Source organism: Eucyclogobius newberryi, unplaced genomic scaffold (assembly GCF_026437365.1).
Source record: "Eucyclogobius newberryi isolate DKJ021-1_F unplaced genomic scaffold, fEucNew1.0.hap1 SCAF_1, whole genome shotgun sequence".
Taxonomy (NCBI): domain Eukaryota; kingdom Metazoa; phylum Chordata; class Actinopteri; order Gobiiformes; family Gobiidae; genus Eucyclogobius; species Eucyclogobius newberryi.
The window spans coordinates 53,134,839-53,146,431 of NW_027315723.1; positions in this window are offsets into that span (position 1 = coordinate 53,134,839).

Sequence of the window (11,593 nt, forward strand, 5' to 3'; positions counted from 1 at the left end):
CAGGGGCGACACCAGGGCGACACCAGGGCGACACCAGGGCGACACCAGGGGCGACACCAGGGCGACACCAGGGCGACACCAGGGGCGACACCAGGGCGACACCAGGGGCGACACCAGGGCGACACCAGGGCGACACCAGGGCGACACCAGGGCGACACCAGGGCGACACCAGGGGCGACACCAGGGCGACACCAGGGCGACACCAGGGCGACACCAGGGGCGACACCAGGGCGACACCAGGGCGACACCAGGGCGACACCAGGGGCGACACCAGGGCGACACCAGGGCGACACCAGGGCGACACCAGGGCGACACCAGAGCGACACCAGGGCGACACCAGGGGCGACACCAGGGGCGACACCAGGGCGACACCAGGGCGACACCAGGGCGACACCAGGGCGACACCAGAGCGACACCAGGGCGACACCAGGGGCGACACCAGGGCGACACCAGGGGCGACACCAGGGCGACACCAGGGCGACACCAGGGCGACACCAGGGGCGACACCAGGGCGACACCAGGGCGACACCAGGGCGACACCAGGGCGACACCAGGGGCGACACCAGGGCGACACCAGGGCGACACCAGGGGCGACACCAGAGCGACACCAGGGCGACACCAGGGCGACACCAGGGGCGACACCAGGGCGACACCAGGGCGACACCAGGGCGACACCAGGGGCGACACCAGGGCGACACCAGGGCGACACCAGGGGCGACACCAGGGCGACACCAGGGGCGACACCAGGGCGACACCAGGGCGACACCAGGGGCGACACCAGGGCGACACCAGGGCGACACCAGGGGCGACACCAGGGCGACACCAGGGGCGACACCAGGGCGACACCAGGGCGACACCAGGGCGACACCAGGGCGACACCAGGGCGACACCAGGGGCGACACCAGGGCGACACCAGGGCGACACCAGGGCGACACCAGGGCGACACCAGAGCGACACCAGGGCGACACCAGGGGCGACACCAGGGGCGACACCAGGGCGACACCAGGGCGACACCAGGGCGACACCAGGGCGACACCAGAGCGACACCAGGGCGACACCAGGGCGACACCAGGGCGACACCAGGGCGACACCAGGGCGACACCAGAGCGACACCAGGGCGACACCAGGGACGACACCAGGGCGACACCAGGGCGACACCAGGGCGACACCAGGGGCGACACCAGGGCGACACCAGGGCGACACCAGGGCGACACCAGGGGCGACACCAGGGCGACACCAGGGCGACACCAGGGGCGACACCAGGGCGACACCAGGGCGACACCAGGGCGACACCAGGGGCGACACCAGGGCGACACCAGGGCGACACCAGGGCGACACCAGGGCGACACCAGAGCGACACCAGGGCGACACCAGAGCGACACCAGGGCGACACCAGGGACGACACCAGGGCGACACCAGGGCGACACCAGGGCGACACCAGGGGCGACACCAGGGCGACACCAGGGCGACACCAGGGCGACACCAGGGCGACACCAGGGGCGACACCAGGGCGACACCAGGGGCGACACCAGGGCGACACCAGGGCGACACCAGGGCGACACCAGGGGCGACACCAGGGCGACACCAGGGCGACACCAGGGGCGACACCAGAGCGACACCAGGGCGACACCAGGGCGACACCAGGGGCGACACCAGGGCGACACCAGGGCGACACCAGGGCGACACCAGGGGCGACACCAGGGCGACACCAGGGCGACACCAGGGGCGACACCAGGGCGACACCAGGGGCGACACCAGGGCGACACCAGGGCGACACCAGGGCGACACCAGGGCGACACCAGGGCGACACCAGGGCGACACCAGGGGCGACACCAGGGCGACACCAGGGCGACACCAGGGCGACACCAGGGCGACACCAGAGCGACACCAGGGCGACACCAGGGGCGACACCAGAGCGACACCAGGGCGACACCAGGGGCGACACCAGAGCGACACCAGGGCGACACCAGGGCGACACCAGGGCGACACCAGGGCGACACCAGGGCGACACCAGAGCGACACCAGGGCGACACCAGGGGCGACACCAGGGACGACACCAGGGCGACACCAGGGCGACACCAGGGCGACACCAGGGCGACACCAGGGGCGACACCAGGGCGACACCAGGGCGACACCAGGGGCGAGACCAGGGGCGAGACCAGGGGCGACACCAGGGCGACACCAGGGCGACACCAGGGCGACACCAGGGCGACACCAGGGGCGACACCAGGGCGACACCAGGGGCGAGACCAGGGGCGACACCAGGGCGACACCAGGGGCGACACCAGGGGCGACACCAGGGCGACACCAGGGCGACACCAGGGGCGAGACCAGGGGCGAGACCAGGGGCGAGACCAGGGCGACACCAGGGGCGACACCAGGGCGACACCAGGGCGACACCAGGGCGACACCAGGGGCGACACCAGGGCGACACCAGGGCGACACCAGGGGCGACACCAGAGCGACACCAGGGCGACACCAGGGCGACACCAGGGGCGACACCAGGGCGACACCAGGGCGACACCAGGGCGACACCAGGGGCGACACCAGGGCGACACCAGGGCGACACCAGGGGCGACACCAGGGCGACACCAGGGGCGACACCAGGGCGACACCAGGGCGACACCAGGGCGACACCAGGGCGACACCAGGGCGACACCAGGGGCGACACCAGGGCGACACCAGGGCGACACCAGGGCGACACCAGGGGCGACACCAGGGCGACACCAGGGCGACACCAGGGCGACACCAGGGGCGACACCAGGGCGACACCAGGGCGACACCAGGGCGACACCAGGGCGACACCAGAGCGACACCAGGGCGACACCAGGGGCGACACCAGGGGCGACACCAGGGCGACACCAGGGCGACACCAGGGCGACACCAGGGCGACACCAGAGCGACACCAGGGCGACACCAGGGGCGACACCAGGGCGACACCAGGGGCGACACCAGGGCGACACCAGGGCGACACCAGGGCGACACCAGGGGCGACACCAGGGCGACACCAGGGCGACACCAGGGCGACACCAGGGCGACACCAGGGGCGACACCAGGGCGACACCAGGGCGACACCAGGGGCGACACCAGAGCGACACCAGGGCGACACCAGGGCGACACCAGGGGCGACACCAGGGCGACACCAGGGCGACACCAGGGCGACACCAGGGGCGACACCAGGGCGACACCAGGGCGACACCAGGGGCGACACCAGGGCGACACCAGGGGCGACACCAGGGCGACACCAGGGCGACACCAGGGGCGACACCAGGGCGACACCAGGGCGACACCAGGGGCGACACCAGGGCGACACCAGGGGCGACACCAGGGCGACACCAGGGCGACACCAGGGCGACACCAGGGCGACACCAGGGCGACACCAGGGGCGACACCAGGGCGACACCAGGGCGACACCAGGGCGACACCAGGGCGACACCAGAGCGACACCAGGGCGACACCAGGGGCGACACCAGGGGCGACACCAGGGCGACACCAGGGCGACACCAGGGCGACACCAGGGCGACACCAGAGCGACACCAGGGCGACACCAGGGCGACACCAGGGCGACACCAGGGCGACACCAGGGCGACACCAGAGCGACACCAGGGCGACACCAGGGGCGACACCAGGGACGACACCAGGGCGACACCAGGGCGACACCAGGGCGACACCAGGGGCGACACCAGGGCGACACCAGGGCGACACCAGGGGCGAGACCAGGGGCGACACCAGGGCGACACCAGGGCGACACCAGGGCGACACCAGGGGCGACACCAGGGCGACACCAGGGGCGAGACCAGGGGCGACACCAGGGCGACACCAGGGGCGACACCAGGGGCGACACCAGGGCGACACCAGGGCGACACCAGGGGCGAGACCAGGGGCGAGACCAGGGGCGAGACCAGGGCGACACCAGGGGCGAGACCAGGGGCGCTCACGTGAATCAGGTTGCATGTATGTGCGTTGAATGTATCTGCACGCACTGTCAGTTTACCTCTGTGTACATTTGTGTGCGTGTTTACAGAATAAGTCATAAATAATGTCATGAAATCAGATTTTATTTTGGTAAGTTATTGTTTTAGATTAAAGTCTATTGAATGGTGTACAATGCAACTTAAAGGGGTTACATGTAAACTTAATGAAGGCCTATCAAACAAATCTTTATGGTGCTCCAAAGATGTCATGGGCGTGTGAATGTTATGTTGCCTTCAACCACTAGATGGAATCATGAGCCACAACGAGATTCCCCTTATCATTTCTTTGCACCAAAATATTGTTTATTTAACATAAAATGGTTCTATCAGTTAGATCGTTTAGTGCAAGCTACACGCGGAATTATTTTGATCAAAAGTCTATTTTCGTGCTTGTCACAACTCTTTCTATGATCAAAACTTCTGAACTCCTTTACTTCATTTTTCTGTAGTTACTTTTGAACAAATACCAGTGGCACTTTGACTTCCAAACCACAGAGTTTGTTGACAGATATTGCCGCCATATGGTGTTGATCAGCCGAAAGATGTTCAGGACTACATGTAATCCCTTTAAAGTCATCTGAGTGTGGCTCGCATTCGTCTTTGACAGTGGAACAGTGCCAGAGCTCTCACAGTGAGTTAGGGAGTGCGCTCCGATAGCTAAAAACTGATTATGTACTTGTCGACAGTGATTAATTCCTCACGGCTGCGGCGCTCCATGCATGTGTCTGCAGGGCCCCCTCCACACTCTCTCCTCTTAGGCCCCACTGGTTTTTATCAAGCCTTTTCATAGCGCTGGCTTTGTTTTCTTGTACCTCGCATATCTCAAATGGATGGTCGTGCCATGGATGGTCGTGTCATGGATGGTCCTGCCATGGATGGTCCTGCCATGGGCGCGGCGCGGCGGCCTGACTACTGTAAATATGGGAGCACAGTGCCTGGAGCTGGGACGATTTGTACATGTTCTTTTGTATTTGAATATGAACTCTGCCCCTCCTTGTTCGCTCCAACGTGATCCCTTCTTTGCGTGGGGGAGTTACAGGTGTGGTTGAGCTCTGTGTACAGTGTATGTCTCCCCCTTCTCTCGTCCCCTTATCCCACCGAGCGCGCTCAGTGCAGGAGCTGGGATCTAGTGATGTCTCTCTGTACGTACCTGTGGAACACTTGTGACTCCTGTCATTGACCGCTGTAAATAAACATGTCCTGATAGAAAACTCACATCGTTCTTGTCGTGCACTTTCTATTCTGTTCTTTTCTTACAGAGTTATGACATAACAGTATGACTCTGATAGAGGATTACTTCTGATAGAGTCTGGTCACTGCAGGGCAGAGAGCAGGAGAACATTCAGAGTGGTCAAAAACAACAAACATAAATGGCACAGAATTTGAACTTCCTTGAATGATTAGAATGATCTTGATCAAAACTAGTCCTTTTGTTGAAAATTACTATTGCATTAGCAAAGTCGCCATCATTTAATGTATTTTATTAACTTTTTACCTCTTTTTCAAGGATGACCTGGGAATCAATCTTTTCCTGAATGTCAAAAAGGACTTTTATTATCTTGACACCAGTAAAAAGACTAAAGTTCAATCCCTTCAGCCGTCTCTGGTCATAATGTTATGTCAGTAATACATCCATAACTCAATATATACAGAATGCACATTCAATTGAAATACTTTTTGAACTAAAGTGGTAACAACTCATTTTCTATCAATCCATTCTGTTTAATCCAACACATGTCAGTCAACTCTTCAGGATAATCGACTGTAAATAACATTGGCTGTTCTTTCCAGGGTTATTATGCACACACGCATTATCAGGATTATATCATATGCTTATGTCTGCATAAACGTTTGGATGTCAAGGTCAAATGGAAATTACCAAGAGGAATCCAGGAGCAAACCAGGACAAATCTGAATCCTCACTTGACGACTGCAACTCTCGGTGAGACCGAAGCTGGATTGGGGACTTGAGACTAGATATTTTCCTTGCTGTTGTGGCCAACAACCAATATTTGCTGATACTAATATTAGGTTTTAAAACAGTTAAAACAGTCTAATTCTAGTCTAATGTTTAGTAATTAGGGATGCAGACCTAAACCCACGTTCAGGTTCAAGTCCGGATTCGAATCCAGAGGTTTAGGTTCAGGTCCGGACCTAAACCAGGCCATATTTGCATCACGTTATAACAGCATAACACAAGACACTTGGCTCAATTAAGTTAAGACACATGAACAAGGACGACTGTCAAACACAAGGTTTAACTGCAGTGAAATAAACTCAACTTGTCTGCTTTATTCACTGTTTTTCACTTTAAACTTACAAATCACAAGCTACGAGCTAGCAGCTAAACTATAGCTTAACAGCTAACACACGTTCATGTGTTTCACTTGAGGAACAAGAGCATGTTGAGTGTTGTTGACAGGGTCAGTCGGGGTCAAGGGTCAAAGCAGCTGTTTCATCTGATACAATGTTTCATCTTTAGACACATTTCACTCTTTAATGTTCAGATCCTTTAGCATCAAAAGTCAGATCAAACCTTCAAACACAAAACACAGTGTCAATAATGAAGTCAGTGTAAAATAACAGTTACAAAAACTATCATAAAAGTCGACTAGAATCACTATAAAGCATCAACTTAGCAGTATCAAAATAATACATCATATTAGCAGCATTAAACACCAGACCATATTTAACAACTGTAGAATACAAATACTAATACTATTACAAAATATAAACTCCAATGAATGAATGCAGCAATTAAGCAATATTACTTTGACTTTACTTTGTATTTACTTAATGCCAAATACATCACACCACAACATAATACTTCAGTTATTTCATTCATATGTTCACGTGTGGAGACGCGGTTCACTTCAGCGTTCACGTGTGGAGACGCGGTTCACTTCAGCGTTCACGTGTGGAGACGCGGTTCACTTCAGCGTTCACGTGTGGAGACACGGTTCACTTCAGTGTTCACGTGTGGAGACGCGGTTCACTTCGGCGTTCACGTGTGGAGACACGGTTCACTTCAGTGTTCACGTGTGGAGACACGGTTCACTTCAGTGTTCACGTGTGGAGACGCGGTTCACTTCGGTGTTCACGTGTGGAGACGCGGTTCACTTCGGCGTTCACGTGTGGAGACGCGGTTCACTTCGGCGTTCACGTGTGGAGACACGGTTCACTTCAGTGTTCACGTGTGGAGACGCGGTTCACTTCGGCGTTCACGTGTGGAGACGCGGTTCACTTCAGCGTTCACGTGTGGAGACGCGGTTCACTTCAGCGTTCACGTGTGGAGACACGGTTCACTTCAGCGTTCACGTGTGGAGACGCGGTTCACTTCGGCGTTCACGTGTGGAGACGCGGTTCACTTCAGCGTTCACGTGTGGAGACGCGGTTCACTTCAGCGTTCACGTGTGGAGACGCGGTTCACTTCAGCGTTCACACGTGGAGACACGGTTCACTTCAGTGTTCACGTGTGGAGACACGGTTCACTTCAGCGTTCACGTGTGGAGACGCGGTTCACTTCAGCGTTCACGTGTGGAGACGCGGTTCACTTCAGCGTTCACACGTGGAGACACGGTTCACTTCAGTGTTCACGTGTGGAGACACGGTTCACTTCAGCGTTCACGTGTGGAGACACGGTTCACTTCAGCGTTCACGTGTGGAGACACGTCAGGACGAGGGGGTGGTGACGGGGGAGTCTAAATTGTAAATAGTAGTGGTCCAAGGATGTACCCTTGAGGAACACCTTTGTGAGGTAATCTGAAAATCCACATTTTAGTACATTTTATTAATTTAGTATAGATTAATATAGTTCCGTAAACCATTTAAAAGCATTTTTTTTTTTATTAACATTATAGTTCATGGTAATAAGGAGTTCAAAATAACACATATTCCAAGTTGTTCCATGGACTTCACGTGCCACAGATTCAAATGTTTTTAATCAAAAATCTAAATTAAACGAATCATCAAGGCAATAAAATAATAATCAAAGCTTTGGTGCAATCGAATTACTCGATTTACTCGATTGTTGCCATGGTTTACAATCTTAAATCTTTAAATGGTGAGTAATGGTTTTGTGTGGACTGTCATCCAAATACACTAAGTTAAAAGTGACAGTTTATGCACTATTCAACACAAACACTTCTGTTTCCATCAAGGTCACGTCTCAAACCTCCATTATCCCTGTCGGAAACAGAGCGATAAACACCAAAGGGAGAAGATAACTCTGAACACGGAAGGATTTAAAGTGAGAAGACAAGAGCGTTTAGAAACACGAAGGACATCAGAACCACAACTGAACCACGGCAGTTTTTTACTGCCTTTGTTAAATTTGGTTTAGTTGTGGATTAGGCCAGTTTGGAGCCACCAGTTTAATACAATTTTAGAGCTGGTTTAGTCAGGTTTACTTGACTTTTTGCATTGTTCAGTTTTGTCTGTGTTACATGTTGGTTTGGACCTGGTTTAGATTGTTATAATGTCTCTTTAATCCTCGTTTAGTCCTGATTTTATTTGACAACAATCCTTTTTAAAGGACTTTTCAGAGATTTTAACCTTCTTACATTGCTATTTGTGCTTCATAAATGTCCAGAGTGTTTTTTTGATTGATTCCCGCAGTGTTTAGCTTTAGTACAGACTATCTCCTTTCCTCCAATCTCCAAACTGACGGGCGGTGGAGGCAAGACGGCGTCATAAGGGCAAGCACGCGTCATTATCTGGGTGATATTTCTTAACTATTATGTTAAGGGTGTTGCACAACCTTTATTATTATCAATCATACACTTAGGATAGACTACGAAACGTGAAAAAAAGCATGTTATGGCACCTTTAATCCTGCTCATTGTGATTAAGCTTCTCTACTTTTTCCATTTTATACATAGAGTTTCAAACCTTTTAAACACAAGTTTAAAATGAAATATGAGCAAAACCCCATAGTTTCTTTCTCTGCGATGGAAGGAGCCCAGAGATGGACCACCAGCATCAAGCAGAACCTGAGCAGCAGAAGATTACAGCTTCCACTGGCTCCTGTGCGGCCCGCGGCCTCCAACATGTTGAACAGATCATACTAAGCTTCATCTTAATATTCTTTCACTAATCTGTTCTTTTGCAGCGTCTCCCATGATACTGTACCTTAATCCCATTCACGAGAAGTTTGAAGAAGGAACAATCTCCAAAGCTCATCCTCAGAAGTGATGGGGACTTTCTGAAGTCTTATTGCACAGTAGAATCTGGGTTAGGGTTAGGGTTAGGGTACTTTAATCTGCTTTATTAGAGAAGATCACACAGTTCAGTTTAGAAAGGAAATGGCACGTGTGTAGGTGAATTCTGTTACTGTGAAACGTCCATCAAAGGACAATATAGTGAGACATTTGCGCATGAACATAATTAGAATCAAGTTGATCCACCAACGTTGAGAGAAAGGTTCAGCTAACAAGATGTGACCATGCAACCCTAACTCCAACCCCAACCCCAACCCTAACCCTAACCCTAACCCTAATCCCAACCCTAACTCCAACCCCAACCCCAACCCTAACCCCAACCCTAACCCTAACCCTAACTCCAACCCCAACCCCAACCCTAACCCTAACCCTAACCCTAACCCTAATCCCAACCCTAACTCCAACCCCAACCCTAACCCCAACCCTAACCCTAACCCTAATCCCAACCCCAACCCCAACCCCAACCCTAACTCCAACCCCAACACCAACCCTAACCCCAACCCTAACCCTAACCCTAATCCCAACCCTAACCCCAACCCTAACCCTAACCCTAATCCCAACCCCAACCCCAACCCTAACTCCAACCCCAACCCCAACCCTAACCCCAACCCCAACCCTAACCCTAATCCCAACCCTAACCCCAATCCTAACCCTAACCCTAATCCCAACCCTAACCCTAACTCCAACCCTAACCCCAGCCCTAATCCCAACCCCAACCCTAACCCCAACCCCAACCCTAACCCTAATCCCAACCCTAACCCCAATCCTAACCCTAACCCTAATCCCAACCCTAACCCTAACTCCAACCCTAACCCCAGCCCTAATCCCAACCCCAACCCTAACCCTAACCCCAACCCTAACCCTAACCCTAATCCCAACCCTAACCCCAACCCTAACCTTAACTCCAACCCTAACCCCAGCCCTAATCCCAACCCCAACCCCAACCCTAACCCTAACCCTAACCCTAATCCCAACCCTAACCCCAACCCTAACCCTAATCCCAACCCTAACCCTAACCCTAATCCCAACCCTAACTCCAACCCTAACCCCAGCCCTAATCCCAACCCTAACCCCAACCCTAACCCTAACCCCAACCCTAACCCTAACTCCAACCCTAACCCCAGCCCTAATCCCAACCCCAACCCCAACTCCCCAGCTCGTATTATGCAACATCAACTTTAATGAGCTTTTGACCTTTACTCACACAAGGGCTCAGAAAGGTCCTGTTTTCACCCACCCCCTGTCCCCGCCCATATGTAGGGTTTTAGTTACAGTTCAACATGGGGTACCTTCAGCATGCGAAAACCCGTGGCTCGTGTTGACAGCTGGTTCTAAAGAAGCTGCGTTTTCACATTATACATATAATCTGACTTGGGCGTGTCCAAACTATGACCCGGGGCCAAATGTGGCCCTCGGGCTTTCTGCGAAATCTGTCCAAATAACCAAAGTAGTGGAGGATTCATCTATTTCACTGTCGTGGCCTTCCGCTCCGTATAGGCTCCATCTTCATGGAGACATGAAGAGTTACAGGTCAGATCAGTGGAGAGGCGACCGCGCTCACTGTAAGAAAGCAGGTTTTTGAATGTTTTTGGGTGTAATTGCACCTTGTCCTGACCAATAAAGAAATGAAATGCAAACAAACACATCTAATTGAACATTCCAAACAGAGAAATAACATGAAGCGGGACGAGACCCAAAAACACAAGGCACTGGACCAATGACCGGAGAAGCTCCCTGGACTCGTGGACTTCTGTTTTATGAACTCAGGACGACTTCGCTTGGGCTCTTGTGATGTCCTTTTACAGAAATCTTTAACACAATAAATCACCCAAAGAATCTGCATCTTGCATTAAAACAACAAAATGTCAGGAGATAAAGCAGTTTTCAGTTTGTCGCTTCTACGGTGGCGATGCAGCTTTTGAGATGACGAATGAGCGCGCTGTGGCCGGACCTCAAGGACACACCGGAGGACGACTTTTACAGAACAACAGGTCTGAATTATAGCAGGTAATAAGTCTTTCATAGTGCGACAGTGGGTTTAGGAGCGGGGCACCAGAATGGACACTGGACAGAAAATGAAAAGTATAAAGAGGTTTGTGATTTATTGTTTGACGGTTTGTACGTAACTTTATCCAAAGCTTATTTAGGTAAAAGGAGCTTTGCCTGGAATGTTCCACAGTATGGTATTAAACAAATACCACATATCTGACCTGTATTTTGTGTCATCTGCTTGTAACCATGGAGATAGTCTAAGTTTAAAGCCATTCAGCGGAACATTCAAGGCTTTATTCTAGGGAAAGCCATCCTTCATGAAAAGTTACACAGTGCACCTTTAAATCAATATTCTTTTTTTTAAATCATATTATTTATGGTTAAAACATCTCTCCATTGTTTTCAGAG